The following is a 6,242-nucleotide window of genomic DNA, read 5'->3' as shown; positions in this document are numbered from 1 at the left end:
TGACAGACTTAAGACAACTAAGTCTAAATATTCCGACTTGATTGCAAAACAGGTGTAGTTTCCTTGTGGAAGTATTCACCCCAGAAATGCATAGGACAGTGTTAGAATTTCACAAGTATCAGGGAACAGTAACACAAATATCCATAAATTGCCAAATAGAAGAAAAACTTAGCCATAATATTTCAGGTTAATTTCAAAACAGGTTTAGTATCTTTGTAGAAGTATGTGCTACAAAGGTGCGCAGGGCAGCATAATAGCAGGATGCAGTAACTAAAATATCCGTAATCGCTAAATTGAAGAAAACATAGTCTTTATATTTTGGGTTTACTTCGAAACAGGTGTAGTTTTCTTGTAACATCATGTGGTGGCGCTGCACAGATGAAAGGAGCCGACAAGGCCAGAGGTAGCCCATTGCGTCACAAACAGCACTAGATGTTACCATACAAGAGGCAGCCGTTGTTGGAAGCAGCAAGCACTCAGTGTTCATGACCGGTGGAACACACTGCAAGCACCTGCAGGAGCAGCAGACCTTCGGTCAGAAGCAGCATCAGCAGAACGTCGGTCCAGGGAAGAAGACCCAAAGTAGAAAGTAAATGGTAAGTGAAGAAATGCTGCGTTAAAGCATTGATGGGTTGGAGCGGCACGATCAGGCGGCCATCATCCTCAGTGCCAAGCCACACCCCAATTCCAACACATTCCATTTTTAAAACTTCCACAAGACAGTCACTGTAGGATTCCAGCTCCGCCATGGACCATATCTTAATCCAATACAAGAGAGGTTTCAACATCACCACATTCCTAATTTCTACATGCCCCAATTTTAGGGCCACTGTGACAGATGGAACACTGACCGGGAGGCCTAAAAGACATTTCAGAAATGTATTTTAAATTGTATGTAATGACTTCACATATGCCCTCCTATTTCAGCACCATAACCTACGGCTGGGACTGCCTGGGTCCTGTATACCACTATTGCTGAGGACACTGATCTGCCTCTGTGGGGTGCTGAAAAGGTGGTTACTGCACCAGTCTGTTTAGCCAGTGTTAAATTGCTCTTTTCCAGCTGTTTGGTCAATTTCAGATCCTTTACAAAGGATATCCATAAATACTTGAAACTCTGCAGAAGATAGCAGAGAGTTATGAAAGTAGAACATTGGTTTGGATCTGATCGGGCAGGCCAAGGGACAGCACACTATAGTCTTTGTATTAGTTGGATTTGTAATCAAATTTGTGTCCATGCAAAGCTGCCCAAAGGATGTAAGTTGTTGTTGTAGCCGCTTGGGGCGTTTTGCCAAGAGCACGGCATCGTCAGCAAATAGCAAGAGGCTCCATTTGGCAGAACCCAACAATAGTGCATCCAACAATAATGTTTGCATATCAGCAGCAAAGCTGTTGATATATAAAGAAAATAACAGGAGGGGGCCAGGACACAGCCCTGTCTTACCCCTATCTTGACTGAGAATGGATTTGTTAGGTTAGTTCTCCCCCTTCATTCCATCTTTCACATGCATAATTACTAGAATAGAGGGCCATAATAGATTTAACAAGTGGCACAAGAACCTTTAGATCATCCATCACCTCCACAGCTTCTTTCTGGGAATGGACTCAAAAACTGTTTGGAGATCGACAAATGCCAGATATATAGGCTGGGATCGAAGCACGACAAACATTTCTAGAATAAGATCAAGCCTAAAAGCCTGGTCAATTGTTGATTCTCCTTTTCTAAACCCTGCCTGGGCACTAGATAAAATATCATGTTCTTCAGCCCAGATTTCCAGGGACTGGAATAATACCTTGATATGAGTGATATAGGTCTATCATTTTCTACCAAATCCAGGTCTCTCTTTTTATGAATTGGAATTATTGTCTCTCCCTTCCAGCTTTGGGGAGGACAAACAAACTCTTCACTTCATTAAAGAATCTTGTTAGAAAGGGGACCCATTTATCTATATATGGCCTTGCCATTCTGCTTTAAGAGAATATCTCTTTCAGCTTCACTTGTGCAACAGATAAGTACAGCCTGGGCAGTAGGTTAATGTGCTTTGTATGCCTAGGTCTCATTAGAACTTGTAGCCTCTATCTCCAACCTATATTCAACCTGCCTCAAGGAATATCATATTTTAAAGTGCTTTACCCATGCCTCTGGTGCAATGTGACCCAAATGCAGTCTCTTATTTATAGTTAGGCCAGATCTCACCATACGCCAAAATTCCTTTGTGTTTCCTGTCTCTATTGCAAAAAGCAATGCTGTCCACTGGTCCTCCATATGTTTGAACTTTATAGTTTCAAACAGTGTCCTGTATTAATTTCTTAAGATGCATACAGCTTCCCTATTCCTGTCGTTTTCATATAACCACACTACCAAGTACTTTCATTGCCCTGTTTTGATGTTCCAGAGTTTCATCTGAACCTAAAGCACAAAAGGGTTCTTTTGTCATGCTTACTTCCCATTAGCACCCGGCAGACGTGCGTCCACGGGATACACTTAATGTGATTGGCTCATTTCCAAACTATACCACGGTGCAATCCCGTGGACACACGTACGTGCCTGGGTTTGTTCCCGGCGGGGAGCGTAGCAACCCCTTAGCCAATGAGGAGGCTGGAAAAGGAGCAATCCCCACTCCGAGCCTCCTCATGGCTGGAGGCTGCCTTCATCCCCTGCTTTTTTTCTCCAACCTCTTTCCCTGCAAACTATCCCTTCCCAAACCCACTTACCTTCTTTTTTCTTCTTTTCTCAGGAGCGAACGCGCTGGGAACAATTCTGTTCTCAGCGCATACGCTTCCGATGGCCGCCATGGAAAGGGAAAATGGACTACGTTTTCCCTTTCCCGGTGGCCATTTTATTTGACTGCATTTTGGAACAGAAAAAAATGTCATTAGTACCCCGGTCTAACGGGCAGGGGTACTAATGGCAATAAGCCCCTCAATGGCGGGCCAATACCGCCTGCGGTAATGCTCCCAGGGCCTCGTTACTATGGGCCCGGGGGCATTACCTGGGGCGGTATTGGCCTGCCGTCAAGGGGCTTATTGTCACAATAGCCTTTCCGAAACTCACTCGACAAGTGCAGGTGTTTGCTTTCATGCTATATGATTTCTTCTAAGTACCATGCAATCATATTTGCAGAGTTTATCAAATCGAGGGCAAAAAAGTATTTAACAAACTCTTCAAGTGATGCAAGGTGTAAATCCCAGTTTGCAGTTAAGACGGATCTGATAAATAAAAAGCATTGTGTCAAGCATATGAATGTACTAGCAATGTTGAGTGTTGTTTTTTCTTGAGATTCTTTAGCCACAAATACTTCAATTTTGGCAATCACATTCAAATTTGTCAGAACTGTCACAACAACATTATGAACTGATTTTGTTTCTTCTGAATCATCCACTTGTACACATTTAAGTAACCTCTTAAGCTCAGTTTCCATCCTTTCCTTGATTTCAACATGCTCTTTGTAGAATTCATAGCGATGTGTGTACATCAACTGGTCTCCTTAAACATGTCCTTAATAGAATCTTCAACACTAGATGTGCATCATGAAGTACAGCTAAGGCGACCTCAATGCCTGTACCATCCAAGAAAGAACCAATAGATCAAAGCATCACCATTATTGTATGTAGCTCACCTGGTCTAAGCATCCAGTTCTTTGACCAGCCTTTTTTAGCCATAGTGTAGAACAGACCACTGGCTAACAGACAAGTAAAAGACAATCCGCTCAGGAAAACGGCTTGTTGCACCTTTTGCAAGGATAACAAGACTTTACTTCTCATATGCAGAAAATAACATGTCTGTAGGGGCATTCAATCCCTATTGCCATAGAGCCCACTGGTTAGTTCAAAGCAGGGCAATACTGTGGAAGTGGGAGGCAGGCCAAAATGAGGGAGTCCATGAGGGAGACCCCAGACAGGGTTGCAGTTTTGGATGAGGGAATCAAAAGACCATGTGGGGTGCGTTGTGTATACAGATGGACTTGGTCCCCCTCTGGCAAAAACAGTCAGGCTGCACTGACAAGTGGGAACACAATGAAGGCACCAAAGTCTTTGTAGAAAACAGGAACATATTTATTATAGAAAGAGGAGTATACTCATTGGTACCAGGATACATTATACACACTGGACTGGCTAGCCACACCCACTGGCATAGAAAACAAAAAATTGGGAGTACCCTTGGATGAAGTGGGACAAAGAGAAAGGGAAGAGTTGAGAGGAAGTTGGAGATTGGGAACAGCTAGAGATGGTGAGGGGAAAAGAGAAAGAAAGGGAGAGAGAAAGAAAGGGAAAGGGAGAGGGAGAAAGGGAGCAAAAGAAAGGGAAAGAGATATATGAAGTGGCATTTATAATGTGTCTGTTCACAAGGATTTGCGTGAAATTACAGAGTTGAAAAGTCCAACCACCAAAAGTCCAATTATTTTGTTTTTCGTTTTTTCTTCTTCATTTTTTCGAATACATATATCTGTGGGGGGAATCCTCTGCAGCCCCCGCCTTACACCTATACATTTTTTATTAACTTTACCCCCCTACATCTGCAAATAAATGGGGGTCAGACTTTTGCTGATAGGACTTTTCTACTTAGGTAATTTCATCATAAACCATACACAAGTGTTTCTAGGCATGACAAGACAGGTAATGGGAAACAATGGAGGACAATATAACTATCTTACTAGGCCTTGTGTCATTCAGATCGCATAAGTGCAGGAAAGAGGGAAGGGAGAAGCGCCAGGGTGGAGGGGAAGGGGGAAGTGCAGTTAACCCCCAATTGCAGCCCAGCAGGTTGCTCATATGTGCAGAGAGAAGGGACTATAGGGTTGCAGATATAGACCATTAAGAGTTGGGGAGTGCGAGGGCAACTGGATATGTGGGAGCCTGCACCCGTGTTCAGAGGGTTACCAGGTGGCAAACAAGGAACAAGGAAGCACAAGGGACAAAGGCACACACGTGCTGCGGCCCAAGAATAAAACTTTTACAAATGCACAATTTATTGTGCCACGGAGCACCTGTCCTCACCCCAACACCAGAGAAGTTGCCTGATGATGGTGGGGATGGCCTGTGGGGACAGGGAGAAAACACATGTTGGTGCATGCTTACCTGCTGTCTGAGCAGGGGTTAGGACCCTGGGTCCTCTTGGTCTTCCTGGTCTAAACAGGAATTGCCCTTTTCTTCATCTGCCCTTCGCTTCGGACGTCTGGGAGAGAGATGCCCTTGATCTAAGAGTTAAGAGCAGAAAGGAAGAGTCAGCCAGGCAGAGAAAGAGACAGACAGGAGGAAAGAGACACAGGGAGAGGGAGACGGGCACAGAGACACAGGGAGTGGGAGACAGGCCCAGAGAAGTTGAAGTGAGTCAGCTGCTTGCAAGGCGGATGACATACGCCAAAAGTGGGAGAGTTGAGAGCTATGGATCAAGGAGAACTGTCCCTTTGAAGAGTTCTTTTGAGGGAAGTAGCAAAACAACTTTGAAATCTTAGAAGACAAAGGGTACCAAAGATTGCAGATGAAGAGGATACAAAAGTGGTTATTGAGCTTGGCTACCGACATATTGATTGTGCATTCATCTATGGACACGAGGTAGAGATTCGGCGTGCTATTAGAGCGAAGATTGCAGATTGAACAGTGAAACGGGAGGACGTATTCTACACAGGGAAGCTTTGGTGTTCTTACTTCTCATCTGACCCAGTTCGCAAAGGCCTAGAAAAATCACTGAGTGACCTTCAGTTGGATTATCTTGATCTTGTTCTCATGCACGGACCTTTCTCCATAAAGCCGTCAGGACAAGAAACATCTGAGGAAGACATACCAGAACCTGTTTACGACGATGTCGATTTTTGTTCTACATGGGAGGTCCTGGAAGCATGTAAAGATGCAGGGCTGGTAAGATTCATTGGGGTGTCCAACTTCAACCGCCGGCAATTGGAGCGGCTTCTAAGCTAACCAGGGCTCAAGTACAATCCAGTTTGTAACCAATACAGAAGTTTTGGCTGGCTCTGGAAGAAGAGAATGTTTTTCTCGAAACGCATCAGCCATTTTGTGTGAACTGAACTGTAGTCATTTTTTTTGACCAACTTGTTTTTCCACTTAATTATTAAACACACTTTTCTGTAATACAGTTATGTTGATAGCTGTTTCATTTTGAATTTAAAGACTAACCAAGTATTGACTACTTTATTGCTATGAATTAATGATTTAACCATCAAAAGACGGGATTATAAGGTGTGCAGGGGATGGGAGAGTTCCATATATGGATCCTCTTTTCT

The 6,242-nt window shown here is 43.8% G+C and overlaps 1 pseudogene; it reads left to right on the top strand.

Moving 5' to 3' along the window:
- Positions 1-485: 485 nt before the first annotated feature.
- Positions 486-6,021, top strand: LOC138498353 (rho crystallin-like; annotated as a pseudogene).
- Positions 6,022-6,242: the final 221 nt, after the last annotated feature.

This window comes from Ambystoma mexicanum, chromosome 5q, assembly GCF_040938575.1.
Source record: "Ambystoma mexicanum isolate Mex_15411 chromosome 5q, UKY_AmexF1_1, whole genome shotgun sequence".
Taxonomy (NCBI): Eukaryota; Metazoa; Chordata; class Amphibia; order Caudata; family Ambystomatidae; genus Ambystoma; species Ambystoma mexicanum.
This window is presented reverse-complemented; position numbering and strand designations above follow the sequence as displayed.